Here is a 24,276-nt window from a genome sequence, read left to right as displayed (position 1 = left end):
GCCATCCAACCAGCTCATCCTCTGTCGTCCCCTTCTCCTCCCGTCTTCAATCTTTCCCAGCATCGGGGGCTTTTCAAACGAATCAGTTCTGCTCATCAGGTGGCCAAAGTACTGGAGTTTCAGCTTCAGCATCATTCCTTCCAATGAATATTTAGGGCTGATTTTCTTTAGGATTGACGGGTTGGATCTCCTTGCAGTCCAAGGAACTCTCAAGAGTCTTCTCCAACACCACAGTTCAAAAGCGCCCATTCTTCAGTGCTCAGCTTTCCAACTCTCACATCCATACATGACTACTGGAAAAACCATACCTTTAACTAGACAGACTTTTGTCGGCAAAGTAATGTCTCTGCTTTTTAATATGCTGTATAGGTCGGTCACAACTTTAATTCCAAGGAGCAAGCGTCTTTTAATTTCATGGCTGCAGTCACCATCTTCAGTGATTTTGGAGCCCAGAAAAATAAAGTCTGTCACTGTTTCCATTGTTTCCAGATCCACTTGCCATGAAGTGATGGGACTGGATGCCATAATCTTATTTTTGAGTGTTGATTTTTAACCCACCTTTTTCACTCTCCTCTTTCACTTTCATCAAGAGGCTCTTTAGTTCTTTGCTTTCTGCCATAAGGGTGGTGTCATCTGCATATCTGAGGTTATTGATATTTCTCCCAGCAATCTTAATTCCAGCTTGTGCTTCATCCAGCCCAGCGTATCTCATGATATACCCTGCATATAAGTTAAATAAGCAGGGTGACAACATACAGCCTTGATGTACTCCTTTCCCGGTTTGGAACCAGTCTGTTGTTCCACGTCCAGTTCTAACAGTTGCTTCTTTACCTGCATACAGATTTCTCAGAAGGCAGGTCAGGCAGTCTGGTACTCCTATCTCTTGAAGAAGTTTTTACAGTTGGTTATGATCCACACAGTCAAAGGCTTTGGCATAGTCAATAAAGCAGAAGTAGATGTTTTTCTCGAACTCTCTTGCTTTTTCGATGATCCAACGGATGTTGGCAATTTGATCTCTGGTTGCTCTGCTTTTTCTAAATATAGCTTGAACATCTGGAATTTCATGGCTCACGTACTGCTGAAGCCTGGCTTGGAAATTTTGAGCATTACTTTGCTAGTGTGTGGGATGAGTGCAATTGTGCAGTAGTTTGAACATTCCTTGGCATTGCCCTTCTTTGGGACTGGAATGAAAACTGACTTTTCCAGTCCTGTGGCCACTGCTGAGTTTTCCAAGTTTACTGGCATGTTGAGTGCAGCACTTTCAAGGCATCATCTTTTAAGATTTGAAATAGCTCAACTGGAATTCCATCATGTCCACTAGCTTTGTTCGTAGTGATGCTACCTAAGGCCCTCTTGACTTTGCATTTCAGGATGTCTGGCTCTAGGTGAGTGATCCCATTATGGTTATCTGGGTCATGGAGATCTTTTTTGTATAGTTCTTCTGTGTATTCTTGCCACCTCTTCTTAATATCTTCTGCTTCTGTTAGGTCCATACCATTTCTGTCCTTTATTGTGCTCATCTTTGCATGAAATTTTCCCTTGGTGTCTCTAATTTTCTTGAAGAGATCTCTAGTCTTTCCCATTCTATTGTTTTCATCTATTTTTTTTGCACTGATCACTGAGGAAGGCTTTCTTATCTCTCCTTGCTACTCTTTGGAAATCTGCATTCAAAGGTGTATCTTTCCTTTTCTCCTTTGCCTTTAGCTTCCCTTCTTCTCAGCTATTTGTAAGGCCTCCTGAGACAACTATTTTGCTTTTTTGCATTTCTTTTTCTTGGGGATGGTCTTGATCACTGCCTCCTGTACAATGTCATGAACCACTGTCCATAGTTCTCTAGGCACTCTGTCTATCAGATCTAATCCCTTGAATCTATTTCTCACTTCTACTGTATAATCATAAGGGATTTGATTTAGGTCATACCTGAATGGTCTAGTGCTTTTCCTTACTTTCTTCATTTAAATCTGAATTTTGCAATAAGGAGTTCAAGATCTGAGCCACAGTCAGCTCCCGGTCTTGTTTTTGCTTCCTGTATAGAGCTTCTCCAACGCTGGCTGCAAAAAATGTAATCAATCTGATTTTGGTATTGACCATCTGGTGATGTCCATGTGTAGAGTCTTCTCTTGTGTTGTTAAAAGAGGGTGTTTGCTATGACCAGTGCATTCTCTTGGCAAAACTCTATTAGCCTTTGGCCTGCTTCATTTTGTACTCCAAGGCCAAATTTACCTGTTTCTCCAGGTATCTCTTGACTTCTTACTTTTGCATTCCAGTCCCCTATAATGAAAAGGACATCTTTTTTGGGTGTTAGTTCTAGAAGGTCTTGTAGGTCTTCATAGAACTGTTCAACTTCAGCTTCTTCAGCATTACTGACTGGGGCATAGACTTGGATTACTGTGATATTGAATGGTTTGCCTTGGAAATGAACAGATCATTCTGTCATTTTTGAGACTGCATCCAAGTACTGCATTTTGGACTCTTCTGTTGACTACGATGGCTATTCCATTTCTTCTAAGGGATTCTTGCCCACGTAGTATATATAATGGTCATCTGAGTTAAATTCACCCATTCCAGTCCATTTTAGTTCACTGATTCCCAAAAGGTCAATGTTCACTCTTGCCATCTTCTGTTGGACCACTTCCAATTTGCCTTGATTCATGGACCTAACATTCCAGGTTCCTATGCAATATTGCTCTTTACAGCATCGGAGTTTACTTCCATTACCAGTCACATCCACAACTGGGTGTTGTTTTTGCTTTGGCTATGTCTCTTCGTTCTTTCTGGAGTTATCCCTACATGGCTTGGCTCATAGTTTCTTTGAGTTAGACAAGGCTGTGGTCCATGTGATTCATTTGGTCAGTTTTCTGTGATTGTGGTTTTCATTCTATCTGCCCCCTGATGGGTAAGGATAAGAGGCTTCTTCAAAAGGTTTCATGCACTGCTGCACTCAGTGCCCCCAACCCTATAGCAGGCCACCGCTGACCCATGTCTCCACCGGAGACTCCTGGACACTCATGGGCAAGTCTGGTTCAGTCTCTTGTTGAGTCACTGCTCCTTTCTCCTGGGTCCTGCTGTGCACGAGGTTTTGTTTGTGTCCTCCAAGAGTTTGTTTCCCCAGTCCTGTGTAAGTTCTGGTGGTGACCTCCCCCAGCAGGGCGTATGCCAGACCCAGGTCTGCTGCACCTAGAGCCCCTGCCCATGTGGCAGGCCACTGCGGACCCGTACCTTTGCAGGAGACACTCAAACACTGTTCTGGCTTAGTCTCTTTGGAGTCTTTGGGTCCTGGTGCACACAAGATTTGTTTGAGCCCTAAGAGTGTCTGTGGCAGGTATGGGGCCTGATTCTAAATGTCATTTTGCCCCTCCTACCATCTTGCTGGGGCCTCTCCTTGGATCCAACATTCTCCTGTCAACAGTTGTTCAGCAGCGAGTTATAATTTTGGAATTTTCACAGGAGAAGATGAGTGCATGTCCTTCTACTCTGATATCTTGTATATACTTTCATAAGGTAGATATCTAACAATGACCTCTTTTTTAGCACAGGGAACTATACTCAAGATTTTGTAATAACCAACAAGGGAAAATAATAATTGATTTTTGACTAGGTAGAAAAGAGTCCTCATCTTCTTCATCACCATTATCCCCTTTTCAACGACGTAGGCCTCATCTTATACTAGGTCCCCCTTCTGGCTAGTGTACTGAATCGTCTTCGGCTCTGTTTCCCCATCAGAAATACCACTTTCAACACCTCCTTTCACTTACCTGATGGTGAACCTGGGAGTGTTTTGAAAATCACTTCAATTTGAGGGATTTTTTTAAAGTAATACTTTTGTTTTAGTAAATTCCAAGGCAAACAAAATGTGACGAATTATTGAGGTTAATATAAATTTTTCTTTGTGCAGTGATGACAGGTGGTGTCTGTCTCATCATAATATTGGTTTCACTCCTCCGGTGATATACTGTGACAAAACCCTTACAGTATTTTTTAGATTACTGGGTTTCTCTAACCTATTTACTTTTAAAATAGCAACCACAATCCATGAAATTCCTTTGTCCCATATCAACTTTATTCCCAGTATGTTCCCTTATATGATGATAAAGAAGCTTACCAGGATTGCTCCTAACATCAATTAATAATGTTTTAAAATGACACGGGGAGTGAACTGAAGAAAAAATACATTCTCTAATCTCAGCAGAGAAGTGAGAGAATTGAGCTTTACAGTTCAGAGGGTCCAGCAGGATCCAAGAGCAGAGAGAAATACGCTATGCTCTTACCCTTGAATGGAGCCTGTGATTTCACTGCCTAGGTATGTAAAGAAATGTGTTACTAGCTGGGTACAATTGACCTGGGGCTGCTGCTCTTCATGCCTACATGAGGAAGTGTGGTAAAAATATGGTGGTGAGATAAGCCGTGGGTTGGATCCCAGGAGAGCCAGTTCTTCAATCTGGCTCTCTTTTGACCTACCCAAAGAGTTAGCTGAATTCTTGAGATTTCCTTTTTCTGACAGGTAAGATAACTAAAAGGTCCTTTTCATTTCTGACAGCCTCTGATTCTATAATTGGCATCTGGTTACACAATAAACAGTGAAGATTATTAAAGTATGGATAGCAGAGATGCCATGTGTGTTTAGCACAGTGCATGTGATAGAATGAAATAAGTGCAATGTTCACACCAAACATTGGTGCAGAAAAGATGAATTTGGGATGCCAAGGGTATCATTGACTTGCAACATTCCCATTTTCACGGTATGAATTGAAGAGAATCATAGTAACTGACCCCTATTCTAAATCTTGCTCAAAGAAGGCAGGAGGGTACTTGGCATTATGCCAGGGCTAAACTTATGCCCTTATGTTGCCTTCATTTTTTCACCAGCTGAGACTTGTTCAGGTGTAGTTTCTTGATTTCAACGCTCTTGGCATTTGGATCAGATAAATCTTTGTTATTAGGGGTTGGAAGCAGGCTGTCCTGTGCCATGTAGGATGTTTAGCAGCAGCCTTGACCTCTACTCAGAAGATCCCAGTAGGAATAGCCCTCCCCTAACCCAGTATGACAATAAAAAAAAAAAAAGTTTCTAATAAAACTTTTTTCCTTGGGGAAAATAATTATACCAAGGTGAAAACCATTGGTCTAATGGGATATAATCTTGCCAAAAGACAACCACACCCACATAATAGAGAACAACTTTAAGACAGGTCACCTCTCCTGAATTTTGAAAGAAAGCCACCATGTTTACTTATAGTATCAACGGACTTTTGGGTCCCTGTGCAACTAAATGGCTTCTAAAGGTTTAAGAGAAGTGGCTTTCAGATTCCCTGCTCTTTTGGTTTTTCATGACATCATTACTCTTCAGGAATTTTATGTAGAAGGGAAGCAGGTCTTTTGTTGGACCCACATGAGGACTTCGTTTGAATATGAGGATGTAGGTGGTTTTCTTCACATGTTTACAGTGGGAAGCACTTACTCTGAAGCTGTACCCAGAGCAGACACTGCCCACACAGTGGGCTCCTGATGGTGCTGGGTTGCATTGACTGTCCATGTAGTCATGCTCCTTGAATAGGATAATGGTCCACTGATTTGGCCTGGACTCACACATACAGATGTGTCGTAATGGAAAGGAATTACCAGAGAAAGGAAATCACCCATCCTGATGATACTGCCATTGTTTAAATGTTGCTCCAAGTTTGGAACCATTAAAACTGGATTCTGAGCCAACCAACAAAGTCAGTCTCAGAAGCCTGTAATAATCATTAATGGGACTAAAATATTTACTGATTCACTAGTATATCCGTATACTAGTATATCCTGTGTGAAAGTGAAAGTGTGAAAGCCGCTCAGTTGTGTCCGACTCTTTGCGACCCCATGGACTATACAGTCCAAGGAATTCTCCAGGCCAGAATACTGGAGTGGGTAGCCTTTCCCTTCTCCAGGGGATCTTCCCAACCCAGGGATCAAACCCAGGTCTCCTGCATTGCAGGCAGATTCTTTACTAGCTGAGCCATAATATGCTGTGTAGAGGATGAATATTTTTCCTTATCGAGAATACATAACAGAAAATACACCAGAGTTTCTGGAGGCAATTCCAAAAATATGCCAAAATTCCTTGAGCAATGTTAGCTTTGTGGAATGTGATATACCCTTTTGAGACAAGGGCTTTTTGCATTTGGCTTGGAACTTATCAGTATATTTCTTAAATGGATTAATAGAATTATTCAATATTAACATCTCATATATACCAAGGTACTCATCACCCACAACACATGTTCTTCACTATAATCCCCAAAGAAGTAATTAGAGTAAAGGCCCCCATTGTTCTAGTCTTCAGCCAAGTTTTCACAGTCTCCTGAGGATCATATTTTCAACTAATTCCTTACACTGACCTGAAAAGGTGAAAAGAACCAATGTTTTTTCATGTGAAGAAAGAGGTTCAGTACTTTCTATTTGAGTGAGGTGGTTGCTGAGGTCCAAGTACTTTGGCGAAGGAAATAACAAAAAAACGAGGCTGTCGGTACAGAGTTGGGGGGGTCCACCCACACAAGGTAATAAGTAAGAAGCAGCACTTTAAATCTGGCACTGCTCTTGGAAACGTTTACAGGCTTAAAAGCGTAATTATAAAAGACAGAGGGTGTGGAGGGAGAGATGAAGGAAAAGAGAAGATGAATGAAAGAACTGTTCCATCCTTGCCACCATTAATAGCACAGATTATAATAAATCCCAAGTGAGTAGGAAGAACAGTACTGAGACAAACACTAGATTCCAGGGGAGACCGGACCTGTGTTTTAAAAACAGGGCCATGTGCTTCGGAAGGAATGCTGTGTGCTTAGTCTTGTTTATAACATGGTGAAGGATTCAAGAATGTAATCTGTTCCTCTCGACAAAAAAAATTTTTTTTCTCCTCAACCGTCATCATCCACCACCCCTTCACCCCGTGTCCCATTCTAATCCCAGATCAGAAAGATTGGGTTCCATAGTAAATTTCTGGAATGTTCGGTTTGGGCCTGTTTTTCATCAGTGTAGCCAGCTGACAGAGTGGCTTTGCTTTTGCAAAAAGAGATCAATGCGGGGAAGTAAAGATTTTCTGAGGGAGCTTTTCAGACTTGTCAGATCTGAGGTATTTTTAGGCAGGTTTTTTTTTCTTTTTCTTTTTAAGGCAGGGGCACAGAACTAGAGATGCAAAAAGGAGCATCTCCCCTAACTTTGCAGGAACATTTCAGTTTGGTTTCATTTTGCCTTGGACCACTTTCCTGAGGATTCTTGAAATGAATTAACTGAAAGTGAATGCTGTGCAGTGAAAGACCATGGGTTTGGGGGCTGATGTCTTTGCAACCTTTTCCTGCTTGTGCCATCTTGGGTACATCACTTGGCCCTGCTAAGCCACAGTTTCTGTAACTGAAAAAAACAAACAAAAAAAGTACCAGCATCTACGCTGCAGAGGTTTTGCAAGGCTCAAATTAGAACACATTTGAGTAAAAATCAGTGAGCCAGCACACAGGGTGCCATCAGAAACGTTACTTCCTATCCCATAGCAGTTGACTGGGATATAGAATTGGAAAAGCCTGGACAGTGCATTTGTCCCAGCCTCTTCTTCCTCAAACAGGAGTCCTTTCGCCCACACACCTGACTCTGGGAAAACCAGGCTCTGCCTGAGACAGACAGGGGTGGATCAGGCAGCTCACTGCCTCCTCAAGCCGCATCCTGTGTTCACAGCGCTCACCCTGAGAAAGATCTCACTGCAAGCCCACACTTGCCCCTCTCCACTTTCTGCTCAGGTAGAACACTGAAGAGCAACAACAGCAACAACTTACATTTTTTTTGTGCATCTACTTTGTACCATGTGAAAGTCACTCAGCAATGTCCAACTCTTTGTGACCCTGTGGACGGAATTCTCCAGGCCAGAATACTGGAGTGGGTAGCCATTACCTTCTCCAGGGGATCTTCCCAACCCAGGGATCAAATCCAGGTCTCCTGCATCGCAAACGGATTCTTTACCAGCTGAGCTACGAGGGAACCACTTTGTACCATGCACTGGCCTAAAAACTTTTTTTCAGACATTATCGGATTTACTCTTCATATATCCAATAAGGTAGCAGCTAATACTGTCCTCATTTTACACATAAGGAAACCGAGGCTTTGAGTGGCTTTGCAACTTACCAAAAGGGTTATGTTAGACATAGCAAGTGGAAGAGCTGAGACTAACCCAACTTGGTCTGACTTGAAGTCATGCAGCCATCCCTACACTACACCACTGTCCTCTGCAGCTCAAGCTTTTAGGGTAGTGTTGAATGCCCAGAGGGGGTGCTCAGCAAACAGAGAATGAATGAATGAACGAATACATGTACATACCAAAGAAGCATCCTATTTGCAAAATAGTCAGTACTCGGACCTTTGTAACCTCAACTGTGTTGAGTTCTTCAGTACCCCCAGCCTCATCTTTGTTGCTGATGCTGTCTTTGTAACTCTGCACCACATTTAAGTGGATAAAAATGTAAAGCAAGCACCCTGCCTAGTGTAAAGTTTCCTAGGGGTGTGTGTGAGCTCACACATTTCAGTGGTATACCGCAGATCTAATCATACATATTTTTAGCAGAATGTTAGCTACTGTTTAAGGTCTTTATTATATTCCAGTACAACTTCTCTGCTTTTTTTTTTTCAATGAGAAAATCATAAGATGGGAAAGCTGTAGGGCTCTTAGAGGTTTTCTTACCAAGCCCTAAACATACATGTACATTTTTAATTTAAAATTTCTAGTTAGTAAGATTTGGATACATTTTGAGCAGATCTGGTTAGGGAGGGGGCTTCGTAATAATCCCAGGACTCTAACTGTAGTCTTCAACGCTATCCCACACCCCCTCCCCACCCTCATAACCCTCCTACTCTGTTGCCAGTCAGGAATATGCACAGAAAACCTCAGAGCAACATGTGGGCTGCCTAGCATGCAGGCTGCTCACTGCTGCCCTGCTCTGCCCCAGGCCTTGGTTCTCATCCCCAGCTCCTGCTTTTCCCTTGTGGCTGTGCCTCTGTGTAACGACTTGATTTTACTAACTCTAGTGTGCTCCTGTATGTCCAAGTTCAAGGTCTGCACTGGTTCCCTAATAATCAAGACAAGTCTCCTGTTTCATCCTCTACTGGGAATAGGAGTTGTGTCTCAGAAGCCCAGCCTTGGCATCCCTATGCCAAATCAGATCCCCCTTGTTTAAGCACCATCTGAGACCTATTGTTGACCTTCGGAAATCACTGTCCAGTGGTAGGTAGTAGGGGAGGCAGGCATGCAAACAAAGCTTTGTCATATAACACTGGGCTATGGACAAAAGAATATTGGCAAGTATGGTTTTCAGTCAAATAAAGACTAACAAGCTTTTTGTGTTCTGTTTTTTTCTCTCTTTTGGTTAAACATCTATATTTAATTTCTTTATGATCAAGTCATAAGCCCTTGATAAGAAAACCTCTAGACTGTAAGCTACTAGTGGCAGGGTTATCAGTTAGCATTACATGATGCAGAATTACATCCTCAAAGCACCAGTGTGAGATACTGGGTGCTCTGCATACACAGACAAATTGAATCAACCAGTATAAAATGGATTAACCAGGTCAGCTAATTTTAGCAATGCAGGCAAACTAATAACTATCATTTCCTCTATTACGATGGAGGGTTTGCCATGAATTAGGTTGTTCTAACTTTCTATTCCATTGTATCTATGTGAAGACAAAGCTCAGAATTCAAAATTTATTAATATTGAATAAAATAATGCAAATGGTAAGAACACACACTGCACATGTCCAGAGTTCTTTTCAGGTATCATTTGGTAGATAATATCAAGATGGCATCACTGACTCAATGGAGACATGAATTTGAGCAAACTCTGGGAGACAGTGGAGGACAGAGAAGCCTGGCGTGCTGCAGTCCATGGCTTTGTAAAGAGTTGGACACAACTTAGCCATTGAACAACAACAATCAAAATTTCAGACTTCTTACCTTCCCACCCACTCATACCACACAATATTTATCTATGCATATATGCATATATATTATATGCATATATTCCACATAACATTTAAGATACTGTGAATAATATAAGAATATAAAATTTATATATTTATACTTTCTAAGTGTCGTGGTTATGCTGAGCTCTGGATGACTTTTTAAATGTTTCACTAATCAGTGAATCAGAACTTCTTGGAACCTTTGGTTCTGAGTCAGTGGCCACTCTAGGGCTTAAAAAGAATATGACACATGTGGACTCCTGCTCTTGAATACCAGATAGGTCTGGTTAGGGAGACCAGACTTGCCTATAAGAGTGCCATCAAACAACATCAAACCGTGTAAAAGTATCTCTCATGTTGATGCGTCAGAGCTACAGGAGTTGTTTTTTTTTTTTTCTTTTTAAAAATTTTTTTGATGTGGACCATTTTTAAAATCTTCATTTAATTTGTTACAATATTGCTTCTGTTTTATGTTTTGGCCACAAGGCATGTGAGATCTTAGCTGCTTGACCAGGGATCAAACCCGCACTCCCTGCATCAGAAGGCGAAGTCTTAACCACTGGACCGCCAGGGAAGTCCCTGTAGGAGTTTTTCTTAAACTCCTTTGTTTAAAACTCATTTTTTTATGGATGATTTTTATGAGATAGAATAAGTAGCAGGAGCTACTTAGAATTAAGGTCTTAGCTGAGGCTAGAAGAATGTTCAGGATTATTAATTATTCTATGAAAACCAGAAGACTATCTCCAAATATATAAGGTTTAACATTAACAGACTAAGACATCAGTAGCTTTGATTCAACTGGGTCCCTGGGATTCTTTTGTCATGATTTATTTCTCATCAAGGCATCAAACTAGTGGTAAAGTAACAAGTGTTTTCTGTTAAGAGTTATTTTAGGACTACTTCTCATAAAACAGCAGTAAATAAAATTATTGTGGAGTTCTGGTACTGTAGGTGGGTGCACATAAACGAACATCCCTGTGGATTTACTTCCCCATCCAACCTTCTCCAGCACTACGCCCAATGCTTGACTTTAGGTTGTTCCACAGTATGGGGAGAAGGGCTGGAGGCACATTGGAAGGTGAGTGGATTTCTAAGCATCTTTCAACTGAGGCCTCGAAAGCTATCTACGGATCTAGCTGTGCGTGGAAAAGGAACGGCAGTCGTTAGGATCAGTGCTGGAAGCTGTGAATAGAGTCAATATGTCTACTGAATGGTACATATGTCTGACTAGAAACAGACACATGGGTTTATGTGCATACAGTTTCAGTCTGTGCAGGGCAAGGGAATTCTCTGGGGTCCTTCCTGCTCGCCACTCAACCTGGAAGAAAACAGCTCTATCACTGGCCCAAAGCAAGAGCCACAGAGCAGTCAAACGTGGGGCAAGTTCCTGAAGTAACGAGACTCCCCTGTAACTGGGCCACCAGGCCCCTCGGGTGTTTACCACACACGACGGGAACTGCTGGAGATGCCCAGTCAGGGCGTAGCTTAGCTCAGGATTCTGAGTCTCTTCTCTGCCCGGGAAATAGCACACAGACTTTCTCACCACGGCGCTCCCCCACCACCGGCCTGGCTTCTTCAAAGCCCTGAAGAACTGAAAAGATCCCAATCTCCCTTCCCTTTAACTAGAGCAGGGGCTGCTAAACGGCCTCTTGCTGCCTTTTGCGTGTGGTGCTAATTAACATGATCCAAGTTACAATATGTGTTAAAGATTCCAGTTTTGTTACTTATTTAATGAGCTTCGTGGGATTTGAACATGAGGCTCAAAGTAGCAGGGGAAACCTCATAATTAGTTTCAATTACAAGAAGTTCCTACGCATTAAGACTATTTGATGAACTGCAGAGGGAAGGAGCTACCGACCAGATACAAATCACTAATTTTGTTGCATTTATTATTATACTTATTTTCTTCCTAATTAGTACTGATTGGCTTATGATCCTAATTAATGCAAAGGAATTTGGAATGGTATACAATGGTATGGCTTAGAAGATGCCAGCATGTACAACTGCTAAATTATTGCTAATTGTTATTTACATGAGGCCTTGAAGACTAAGTAATGCAATGCCTAATTAGCATTAAAGATATGGTATCCATTTCCAATTTACACTAAGGCAATGGAGATCAGATTGTTTGTTTTTAAAAACTCAATCTTTAGATTCCAAGAACTGCACCATTATATATTGACCTCCACCTAAGGGGAGACTGTTTCTTCTTTTCTTCAATTGCATCTTGCCAGGGCTTGGCTAGAACTTTGCAAAAAAAAAAAGTTACACAGGAATACTCAGCATCACCCTGGCCATGCTGCACTACTTAAGGATTAGAGCTGAGAGCCAACGGGCAAAGAGGCCAAGCATAAGACCTCTGTTTGAGCCAACAGTGGAAGGTGTGTGTACTTGCTAGAGTGGGGTCCTGAGATGAGAGGCTTCTGTAAAGGCCCAAGTCCATCTCGAGGTCATGGTGGCTCTAAGTGACACCCAAGGGGAATAGCAATGCCTGTTCGGAAGGGCTAGATGATCAGCCGGTGTCTCAGGGGCAGATGCTTCTCGCCTCATGGGGTCTACTGTGAAGGAGAAAACAAAGAGAAGGTCTTGGAACACAGAGACTTAAGTTTCAGTTCTCAGTCCCAGATACCCTCAAGAGAGCCTGCTCATCCCTGATAATGCCACTCTCCGTGTGGCAAATGTTGTCCCTTGCCTTAATCTGCTTAAGAAAAGAAAGAAAGATAGCACTAAGTTGTGTCTGACTCTTGCAATCCCATCCATGAACTGTAGCCCACCAGGCTCCTCTGTCCATGAGATTCTCCAGGCAAAGAATACTGGAGTGGGGTGCCTTTCCCTTCTCCAGGAGAACTTCCCAACCCAGGAATTGAACCCAGGCCTGCCCACATGGCAGACAGATGCTTTATCAACTGAGCTACACGGGAAGCCCCTCACCTTAACCTGCTAATAGACAGGGCTTAATGATAGGGCTGAAGGGAAACACCCTGGAATATATGTTCTGGCCGAGACCTGCCTCTGTAACGCTCACTCATTTTGTCTTTTTCCTCCACCTGTTTTCTTTAGCTAGTCCCCTATCTTTAACCTTTCCCCCTTTGTCTCCTCCTCTGCTTCTTCCATAACTCAGTCCTCCAGGGAGTAAAAAGGAGGAGTGCTGGAGAAGGAGCGAGAAGACCTGACGTCACAAGTCACTTCTGCCCCTGGGACCTGAGGTTCCCCATCTTACGAAGTGGGAGATGCTAACACCTGCTGTTCCCTCCCTTCTTCACAGCCGCGCTTGGAAACACAAATGGGATCCCACATGTGAAAGTCTTTGGGAAGTTATGAGGTTGTAAACGAAAGGGAAGGATTTTTAGAGCCAGTTCACCCATTTCACCTTCACGGGTAGAGGCAGCAGTGCTCGTGGTGATTGCTTTCTCCTTGTGGTGCTGACATGGGCGCAGAGTGGAGCACCCGGGGGTGACTGCCAGGGCTGAATGGAGCCAAGGAGACAAGCTGGCTTCCATCCAGGCCCCTGACTCCTCATTGGAAAGTCCTCTTCTCCACAAGCCCTGGGGACATTGTGCACTGAAGCCCAGATCTACTGACAACCTGGACCCGGGACAAGCAGGCTCTAGTTTATCATTCTCGGAGTGTTTGGAGACTTTCCGTCTTCCAGACAAACACTATTCTGGACGATCAGGCTTTATTTAAAGATGCTATTCTCTGCAGCTTCATAAGCATTATATTTTTAGAGAGAGAAAGCAACAAGGACAGTAGCTACTCGATGTCTAACATAACATAAGCTCTGTACTGGGTTTGGGGGCAGCCTCATCCAAATCTCATGATGTCCTTCCTTAGTGATGATACCTCAAAGTTGGGAGAAGACATTTCCTGGACAAAGATCAGTTCAAATCATTTGGCAAAGATCTTCCCCAGCCAGGACTTCCCTTGTGGCTCAGCTGGTAAAGAATCCACCTGCAATGCGGAAGACCTGGGTTCAATCCCTGGGTTGGGAAGATCCCCTGGAGAAGGCAAAGGCTACCCGCTCCAGGATTCTGGCCTGGAGAATCCCATGGACTCTATAGTCCACGGGGTCACAAAGAGTCAGACACGACTGAGTGACTTTCACTTTCCCGACCCAGGGATTGAACTTGGTTCTCCTGCATTGTAGGCGGATTCTTTACTGAGTCATGAGGGAAGCACATATGTGTTACAAATATAAAATATACACTGTTTCCCCCAAAGAAATAGTGATTATCCATAAGAAATACATTATTTACTTCCTTTTTATCAGTTAATAAAATAGCCACATTAAGAAAACTTAATGCCCTGTGCCTTATGCAAATTATTAAAATATATATCAGATGATTATAAGATATATAATATAACATACATATAAAGTTTATACAAATACAGATAGTATGTGTATGTTCCATGTATGTATTAAATTTAAACTGCACACATTACATATGTAATTATCCATGTATATTTTATATATGTGCATGCATATTATATTTAAAGAGTGTGTTCTTCATATGTTCACTTAGAAAACAAAAATAACATGGCTGATTATGTACCACCACCCAGCTTCCCTGGTGACTCAGACAGGAAAGAATCTGCCTGCAATGTGGGAGACCTGGGTTTGCTTCCTGGGTCGGGAAGATCCCCTGGAGAAGGGAATGACTATCCACTCCAGTATTCTTGCCTGGAGAACTCCATGGACAGAGGAGCCTGTCAGGCTACAGTCCATGGGGTCACAAAGAGTCTGACATGACAGAGTCACTAACACATTCACTTTCATCCAGCTTAAGATACAAAATACTGACAATTCCTTTGACACTCCCATGTATGTTACCATCACCCTGACATGGTGGAGATAAACTTGGAAAAGGTCCCCTTTCCTCCAAGTGGAGTTGTGTCACTCACACCAGGGTAAATGGCTTAGGGGTAGCTATTAAAGAACTAGTTACCATCTTGGGTAAAAATCCTTGTGCAGTGTACAAAAATACACAAGCAACACTATCCAACCTCCCCCTCTTTTTGTTTTATCATACATACATGGATCCCTGAATAATAAATATATTGTTTGGTTTTTCATACTTGTGAACTTTGTGGAAAGAGTCACATGTTTCTCTTGGTTAACATCCAATTTCTGAGATTTACCCTGGGTGATATGTGTAGTTGTGGCTGGCTCATTCATTCTCTTTGCTAATAGCATTCCTTTGTATAAATAACCCACAATTTTTTAATCAAATTTTCTATCAGTGGACACGCAAGCTGTGTCCAGTGTCTAGTTATTACAAAAAAAAAATTCCCCATAGTATTCTGATGTTCATTTTCTATGCATGTGTGAAGAGCTTTTCCAAAGTAGATACCTAAGGATGGAAGTGTTGTGTAGTAAGATGTGGAGAAATTACATCTTTGATCTTACTATATAAAGCCAAATTGTTTTCCAAATGATTGTGCCCACTGATACTCCTACTCACAGCATGTAAAGAATTCTCCCTGCTGTACAGCTTTCCAACCATTGGTATCAGCCTTTAATTGTTGACAATCTGGTAGATGTGGCTTTATTTGCATGTTCCTTATTACAAACAAGGTTAACAGTTTTTCTTGTGTCCTCTTATGTGAAATGCCTTTTTATGTCTTTTATCCAGGTTGTTTTCTTTTTAAATCGGGTTGCTTTTTATTATTTCGTAGGAGCTCTTTAAATGTTCTGAATCTCCTTCCTTTGTTACATGAAATGCAAACATTTCCCCAGCTGATAGGTTATCACTAACTTTATGTCTTGTGATAAACATTTTCCATGAAGATAGTTAAATATATCAATTCTTTATGGCTTGTACTTTTTGTCTTAAGAAATATTTCCCTATCCTTGAGATGAAAAGACTAAGATAAAAAGAGGTCATAAAATGTTTTCTGAAAGTTTAAAGTTTCACCTGTCCCAGTTAATTATGTAATTCAGGTAGTGGTCGTGACAGTGGACGTCCTTGTTTGTTTCTGATATTAAAGGGAATGGCAATCCACTCCAGTATGCTTGCCTGGAGAATCCCATGGACAGAGCAGCCTGGTGGGCTACAGTCTGTGGTATCACAAAGAGTCGGACACGACTGAGCGACTACCACTACCACCACTACTACTAATGTTTCACTACTGTAGTACAGGGCCTACTAGAAGATTTTTTCTTGATATCCTTTATCAGGATAAAGAAGTTTCCTTCTATTTCTAGTTTGTCAACAGCTTTTATCACAAATGAATCTTGATTTTCATTGAATGACTTCTGCATCAACTGAGATAATCATATGGCTTTTTTCTTTTGTCCTGTTAATAGAGGGGGTTATACTAATATATTTTATAATGTCAAGTCAAGACAGTATTCCTGAGTTAAACCAACTGGTCATAACATATTTTTTTCAAACACATTGTTAGATTAGGGTTGCTATTATTTTGTTTGGGATTTTTATATCTATGTTTGTGTGAAACTGGTCTGTTTTGTTTATTTTCTGTTTATGTTTGACAATGGTGACCTAGACTGTATTTTGAGGAGAGTTCCTGTTTCTATGCTAGAAGTTTGGGTAAGAATGGAATGCTTGGTAGAGCTAACTGAAAATCTTCTGGACAGGTTTTATTGGGAAAATTTTAAACTACTGATTTAATTTCCTTAATGATTAAAGAAATGTTTGGGTTTTCTATTTCTTCTTAAATTGCTTTTGGTGAGTCACATTCTTTTCTAAATCTGTCCCTGTTTCATCTAAGTTTTCAAATATACTGGCATCTAGTTGTTCATAATATCTTAGTCTTTACATCTCAAGTGATCTGCAGTTATATACCCTGCATAATAGTTCTTTCCTTCTTTCTCTGTTATCTTATTTTTCCTTCTGTCCTTCCCTTCCCCTCTCCATTATTCTTACTGTAAATTCATTAGTTTATCAGTCTTTCAAACAAATGTCTAATTTGTTAACCATCTCACATCTGTGTTTTTCTGATTTCTGCTTCTATGTATGATTACTTTCTTATGTTTTTACTTTCTTTAGATATATTCATTAAAAAATAATTTCTAAATTTTTAAGTTGTACAGTAAATCTTTTTTCTTCTATCCCTTCTTATTTTCTAATATAAATCTTTACATTTATACATTTCTTTCCAAGAACCTAGATGCATCACTCAAGCTTTGCTACACAGTAGTTTTACTAATATTCAATTCTAAATTTTTTTATTTTAATGAGTTAATTAGAAACATATCTTCTAATTTCTGATAATTTGAGGTTTTTAAAGTTACCTTTTTGTTTTATGCATTTTAATATAATTGCTTTTTGTTAGAAAATATGAAATCTATGACAATGATGCTTTGAAATTTGCCATTAATTTTCATTATTGTTTTCCATTTGCTTTGTTGTAGTTTCTGTTAGTTGGATCTGGCATTTATGAATGCTTATTAAAATAAGATTTACAAGTTGTTTTTCTCCAATTTACTATATCCTTAATCTGTTTTTCTTTGCTTAACCCATTACTGAGAAAAATTGGCTGAAATATTTCACTCTGAGATCAAATTTATCAATTTCTCTTTTTATCATCTTTGTTTTATATTTTTTCTTTGATTTAATCTATGTTATTATACACATTCAACTTGGAATTTATAAATCTTGGTTTTAACTGAACATTCTGTCATTAATCCTGTATTATGACCTTTATGGGGCTTCCCTGGTGGCTCAGACGGTAAGGAATTTGCCTGCAATGCAGGAGACATGGGTTCAACCCCTGGGTGGAGAAGCTCCCCTGGAGAAGGGAATGGCTACCCACTCCAGTATCCTTGGCTGGAGAATTCCACGAACAGTCTACATGGCAGGCCATAGCCCATGGGGTCGCAAAGAATCGGATGTGACTGAGTGACAAACACACACGCATGACCCTTACGACTACCAATAATTTTTTTAAGGCAAAAGTCATTAAAGACTATTTTACATTATTTTAATATATCAGTATGTTGTTGTTGTCGTCTGGTCTCTAAGTTGTTTCAATTCTTTTGTAACTCCAGTGACTGTAGTCTGCCAGGCTCCTCTGTCCATGGGATTTCCCAGGCAAGAATACTGGAGTGGGTTGCCATTTCCTTCTCCAGGATATCTTCCTGACCCTAGGGTCAAACCCACATCTCCTGCATTGGCAGGTGGATTCTTTACCACTGAACCACCAGGGAAGCCCAATATATCAGTATGAAAAGTGAAAGTGAAGTCACTCAGTCGTATTCGACTTGGCAAGGGTACTGGAGTGGGTTGCCATTTCCTTCTCCAGGGGATCTTCCCGACCCAGGGATCAAACTCAGGTCTCCTGCATTGCAGGCAGACGCTTTACCTGAGCCACCAGGAAGCCCAACATGTCAGTATACCAGCTTTCTATTACTATTTTTCCAGTGTATTTTTTCCCCACACCTTTATTTTCAGTCATATGTTTTCATATATTTTAGGTATATGTCTTATGACTAGTATATTTCTGGATTATGAAATTGAGGATCCTATCTGATCTTTTTAAAGTTTATATGTTTCCTGTGATTACTGATTTATTTGTAGTTTTATTGTACAATTTTCAGTTTCTTTTTTGATTTCTTTTTTTTCCTCATTCCTTTTTAACCCCTCTCTACTGATTTGTAATTTATACTTTTAATGCTTTCTATTCAGAGGCTACCTTAGACATTCTAAAAATCCATATTTAATGTAATAATGTTGAAAGTTAATATTGTTAGCCTTTTTCAAAACAATAAGATAATCTTTGAGTGTTTTAACCTTATTATTCCTAACCATTCATACTATAATTATTTAGCATTTACCTCTATCTTTACCTTAACACTATAAATTAGACAGTTTAAAAATTATTTTGTGTAATCAATGTTTGCATATTTAAATTTATCCACAATTTTTCCATTCTCTTTGTTCACTATATCTTCTTACATCAGACCTTCTTTCTAGTATATTTTTTTCTTATTGAAGTACATACACTAGGGATTTCTTTAGGGAGAGTGTCTTCAGTTTCATTTTATTTGAAGCATATTTATTTTTGTTTTTGAAAGATTGTATTGTTGTGAATATTTTTGCTTTTGATAATTTATCTCTCTGCACTCTGAAGGTAGTTTTCAGCTGTCAACCGGATTTCATTGCTATTATAAACAAGTCATCCAAAAGACTAAAAGGTTGTTTTTTTTTAAGATTATCTTTTCCTCCTGTTGGATTACAGTGTGTCTATTTTGAGATTTTTTTTCAGACAATAAACATATCTTATTGGAATTTTGGGGGCCTTTTGATTCTAGAGATCCATGCCTTTCATTTATTCTGGAGATTATTAAATATGATAGTTTTTCTTATTCCTTCTACTATCTCCTTTTGGATTATCAACAAAATGCATGAAAACCTGTTATTTATCCTATGATCCTAACCCTTATTAATTTCTTCTATATATACTATCTACATTAAATATAACTTTTTGGACTTTTCTTCCACTTCAGTGATTCTCTCTTTAGTTCTGACTAATTTGCTGTATTATCCATCACTGTGTTTCTAATTTAAGTTAATATATATTTGATTTTTAGAATTTCTACTTGCGTACTTTTCAAATCTATCTTGTCATATTTCACAGGCTATGGTACTGATCCTTCTTTTGATGTCTTCTGTTGTGTTTTTCAGACATATCAAGATTACTTAGTTTATATTTCAGGGTGATTCACATTTTTGTGGACTCACTGCATCTAATTATATTCCTTGTTGTTTCTGCTGACTTTTTGAAAGCTTGTTCTTTCATGCATTTTGCACTATATTTTATAATGATTCATGTTTTTGGCATTTTATGAGTCAGCAGTGAAGTTGCTCAGTTGTGACCCCAAAGACTATAGCCTGCCAGGCTCCTCTGTCCATGGAATTTCCCAGGCGAGAATACTGAAGTGGGTTGCATTTCCCTCTCCAGGGGATCTTCCTGACCCAGGGAACGAACCCGGGTCTCCCACATTGCAGGCAGACTCTTTACCGTCTGAGCCACCAGGGAATCCATTTATGAGTCAAGGGATTTCTAAACGTACTTTTCCAGATATAATAAATACATCTGCTAGATGTGTAAGGGTTCCACCAAGCCAGGAACAATTTTAAACCAAAATTTTGGCTTGGTCATTCTCAAGCTACAAAAGGTATCTCTTTTGGCCCTTATTCATGTGACGACTGTCTTGGGGTTAAGATTTCTCAGAGGTTACCGGTCCTTCCAACCAGAGTGGAGACAGGTAAGAGTCCTTTCTCTTCTTGTGAGGTGGGTTACAGTCACTGAGGATTTTGCCTTATAAAATCTAGCATTTATGAAGGGGTTTTGAATCATACGTCCCACATTGCATGCACACTGCATTTTTTTTCTCTATGTGAAGCACAATAAACCAAAGAGTCTGGACATGCAGGGATAGGCAGATGCCCCCAGTTCAGTTCAGTTCAGTTCAGTAGCTCAGTCGTGTCCGACTCTTTGCAACCCCATGAATCGCAGCACGCCAGGTCTTCCTGTCCATCACCAACTCCCAGAGTCTACCCAAACGCATGTGCCATCCAGCCATCTCATCCTCCATTCTCCCCTTCTCCTCCTGTCCTCAATCTTTCGCAGCAGCAGGGTCTTTTCCAATAAGTCAGCTCTTCGCACCAGGTGGCCAAAGTATTGGAGTTTCAGCTTTAACATCAGTCCTTCCAATGAACACCCAGGATTGATCTCCTTTAGGATGGACGGGTTGGATCTCCTTGCGGTCCAAGGGACTCTCAACTCTTCTCCAACACCATAGTTCAAAAGCATCAGTTCTTCAGCGCTCAGCTTTCTTCACCGTCCAACTCTCACACCCATACATGACTAGTGGAAAAACCATAGCCTTGACTAGACAGACCTTTGTTGGCAAAGTAATGTCTCTGCTTTTTAATAAGCTGTCTAGGTTGGTCAGAACTTTCCTTCCAAGGAGTAAGCGTCTTTTAATTTCATAGCTGAAATCACCATCTGCAGTGATTTTGGAGCCCCCAAAAATAAAGTCTGACACTGTTTCCACTGTTTCCCCATCTATTTCCCATGAAGTGATGGAACCAGATGCCATGATCTTAGTTTTCTGAACGTTGAGCTTTAAGCCAACTTTTTCACTCTCCTCTTTCACTTTTATCAAGAGGCTCTTTAGTTCTTCTTCACTTTCTGCCATAAGGGTGGTGTCTTCTGCATATCTGAGGTTACTGATATTTCTCCCGGCAATCTTGATTCCAGCTTGTGCTTCTTCCATTCCAGCGTTTCTCATGATGTACTCTGCATATAAGTTAAATAAGCAGGGGACAATATACAGCCTTGACGTACTCCTTTTCCTATTTGGAACCAGTCTGTTGTTTCATGTCCAGTTCTAACTGTTGCTTCCTGACCTGCATACAAATTGATATTAGTGCTTTCTGATCAATTGTATCTTCTAAGACTCCCCCCTGCAGCCTGTATACACATTTTAAAACATATCTTTTATACTTTATTCATCTTTTAAATGTTTTGTAGAAGAAGAGTATTAGAGTATATCTTTTTTGCTATGTCTTACTGTCAGTACAAAGTGACCCACTCACTTTTCTCCTTCCTTACTATCATCATATTTTCTTAGCCTTGTTTAGGTAATCTAAGTCAGTTAAGTAACTAAAGATGCTATATAATAAATAATTTGGAGCTTTTATTTGAAAAGTAATATTTAACTCCTTTCTATAAATATATCCTATGATATGGAATTTGAAGTCACTTTTCTTTCTAAATCCCAAGACAAAACTTCTGGACAGGGCGTTCATGTCCCCTTCTTTCCAAATCACATGAATGTGTATATATTTCTATTTTTTCTACAAAAGAGTCCATACTTTTTAGCAGATTCTATAATAAGTATGCAGCTTTAAAAAAAAAAAAGGTTAAGAATTCCTTATCTTAGAGGAATATCAACAAAAAGGTCCACATTTTTAGGAGAATTCTGGAAACTATGTCTGGGAAAAGGGAGTGAAAAGTATCCCATGAGAAACAGTATACATAGCTATATCTATCTATGCATGTCTATTTGTCTAACTGCAGATTAAGCTGCCTATTTATACATAATCAATCCACACATGTGCCCACACTTTTATAAATGTGTGTATATGCTACTCTGATAAAATGTAATCATAAATGGGAATAAACACTGGGGTTATCAATCATAAATTTGTTTTAATTATGTGTATTTTTCTACTGTAAGCTTAAGGATAATAAACTGCTTGATCTTCACTGAGAGAAACAAACCAGTCATCCCTGAGAAAACCCTAACGGCACTCTTATCTAAAATGGGTAATTCTAAACTACATTACCCATCTTGACCTCCTTGCCAGACTTGGCTCTGAGTGATTCAGCCATTTCCATAAATCACATCTTCCTTCCAAAGATGAAGATAGTTCAGATATTCAAAAGAATGTGGTAGGACTTTAAAAGAATTTCCAAGAGCGCTTCAAAACACTTGAGCAGAGGCAGCTGTAACAGAATCTGTGTTTTCTGGTCATTGCTGGGCAGGCAGTGGTCCTTGCTTTGGGGGTGGGTGCCACGGCATTGAGTCTCAGTGTTTTAAAGTCACCTTATTCCTGTATATCTCAAATATCAAATATATCTAGGAGTGGTCAACAAAGTAACTCAGGGCTATTCTTCAGAAGGATCTTTGACTATGTTAATCTATGAACATCCCTGGGATAAGGTGACACAGTGACATCTTGAGGGGCAATGCCCACTGGGATGGAGTTGTTTGGTTATGCACACCAGAAGAAGTGGCATCACTTTACAGTTGTTCCTTGGATAGTCTGTAGCAAACGTATATTTTTTTCCCTCACTTTAAAACCAAAACACCTAGAAATTGCCTGTGTTTTACTTCCAGCAACAAGATTCCACTAGAATATTGAATATTCTAGGTATCTGATCCAAATATCATTTTTAAAACAGAAGGTTATGTTAGCTTCCCCTGCAGGATTTCTCTGGCCATCATTGTAAATCCGGGAGGAAATCAAGGTACTTATGACAATGTAGCTGGTTAAAGGTTGACCACTGCAAATGAACAACAGAGAATCTATAGTCCTAAAAGCTGATTAAAAGTCACCCTGCAGGTACTAAATGGTGGATTACAAAGTGATTATTGAAAAGTGGAGAGGCTGGCATCTAGACACTGTAAAAACAGAACCATTGTATTTCTGATTTAAATTAAGACCATTTGGGAGAAGGGAAAGAATCAACACACAAGTTAACTGTGACCTGGGAGAGGAATAGTGTATATGGAAGTAGAATCTGGACAGAGTTACAAGTTATTTGAAAATGGAAACAATAGTTCTTGCTACTTATCTCAGAGGCACTGAGCATTTTCTGCAAATTGAGTGTGGACTGAGCCTTATATGGAAACTTTAAATCACTGCAGGAGACACTGGTAATGATAATGATAAAAATTAGCAATGTAGTAACCTGTATGTGCACACTATGTGTCAGGAACTATTAGAGACAAGTTCCTTAGATGTATGACCTCATTTAATCCACATCACACCCTTATGATATACAATCATAATCATAACAACATCAACAACTTATCAGTGCACAGTATTTTGTAGTTATATAATATATATATGTAGTCTTACGATTCTGTACCTTTTATAAGACTGGCAGGGTAGAAATAATCATCTTTTGACAAATAACAAAACTGAAATTCAGAAAAGATGGGCCATTTGTGCAAAGACAAACAGCAAATGGAGAATTTGCCATTCTGGTTCTTCCTGTTTGATACCAGCATAATCTATTGGAAAAGAATGGAAAGCAGGGGTTACTGAAACACGCTGATGGCTTACAGTTGTCACCAAGTCTGGAAGAAGCCACTCAAACTGGTGTGGGTGCTGGCCATTTCTGCTGTTTCTTGGCAAGAGGAAGAACTGATGCTGCTGCAGCATGAAGGGTCTAGGTTAGATAGGCAGACCTGCCCTGAATGGCAGGTCTGTAGTGCAGAGTATGAACTTGCAATGAGGCTGGCTCGGGGCAAACCTTGGTTACCCTACATTCTCAGAAATCTACCTCACCTCTTTGGGCCTCATTTCCCTGATCAGTATGAGGGGGATAACAATAGTACCTGTTCCTTAGGGCTGGTCAACAGAAAAATAAGATTATGCATATAGAGCATTTAGAATAGCACCTAACAACCAGTCAGTCCTTAACAATGACTTACTATTTAGTAAATTATTTTATATCTTTTCTCTCCTAGTCGTGTTTTAATACACACAAAAGCATTCAATTCTATGATCCTGTAAACGAAAATGGATGACTTCATGTTCT

The 24,276-nt window shown here is 40.0% G+C and overlaps 1 protein-coding gene and 1 long non-coding RNA gene across 4 annotated transcripts in view; both read right to left on the bottom strand.

Annotated features, from left to right (window-relative positions):
- Positions 1-24,276, bottom strand: part of SETBP1 (SET binding protein 1) — an 890,090-nt gene that overhangs the window by 63,989 nt on the left and 801,825 nt on the right. The gene's annotated exons all lie outside the window — the stretch shown is intronic.
- Positions 18,533-22,395, bottom strand: LOC145534403 (uncharacterized). The gene is made up of 2 exons (XR_014074563.1): positions 20,298-22,395; positions 18,533-19,929 (listed from the first exon to the last, which is right to left on the bottom strand). It is a non-coding gene; the product is annotated as an uncharacterized LOC145534403 (long non-coding RNA).

The sequence above is a fragment of the Giraffa tippelskirchi genome, chromosome 14, assembly GCF_054371585.1.
Source record: "Giraffa tippelskirchi isolate mGirTip1 chromosome 14, T2T-mGirTip1v1.2.pri, whole genome shotgun sequence".
In the NCBI taxonomy this organism is placed as follows: Eukaryota; Metazoa; Chordata; class Mammalia; order Artiodactyla; family Giraffidae; genus Giraffa; species Giraffa tippelskirchi.
Note: the sequence above shows the minus strand (reverse complement) of the source record. Positions and strands in the feature narration are given on the sequence as shown.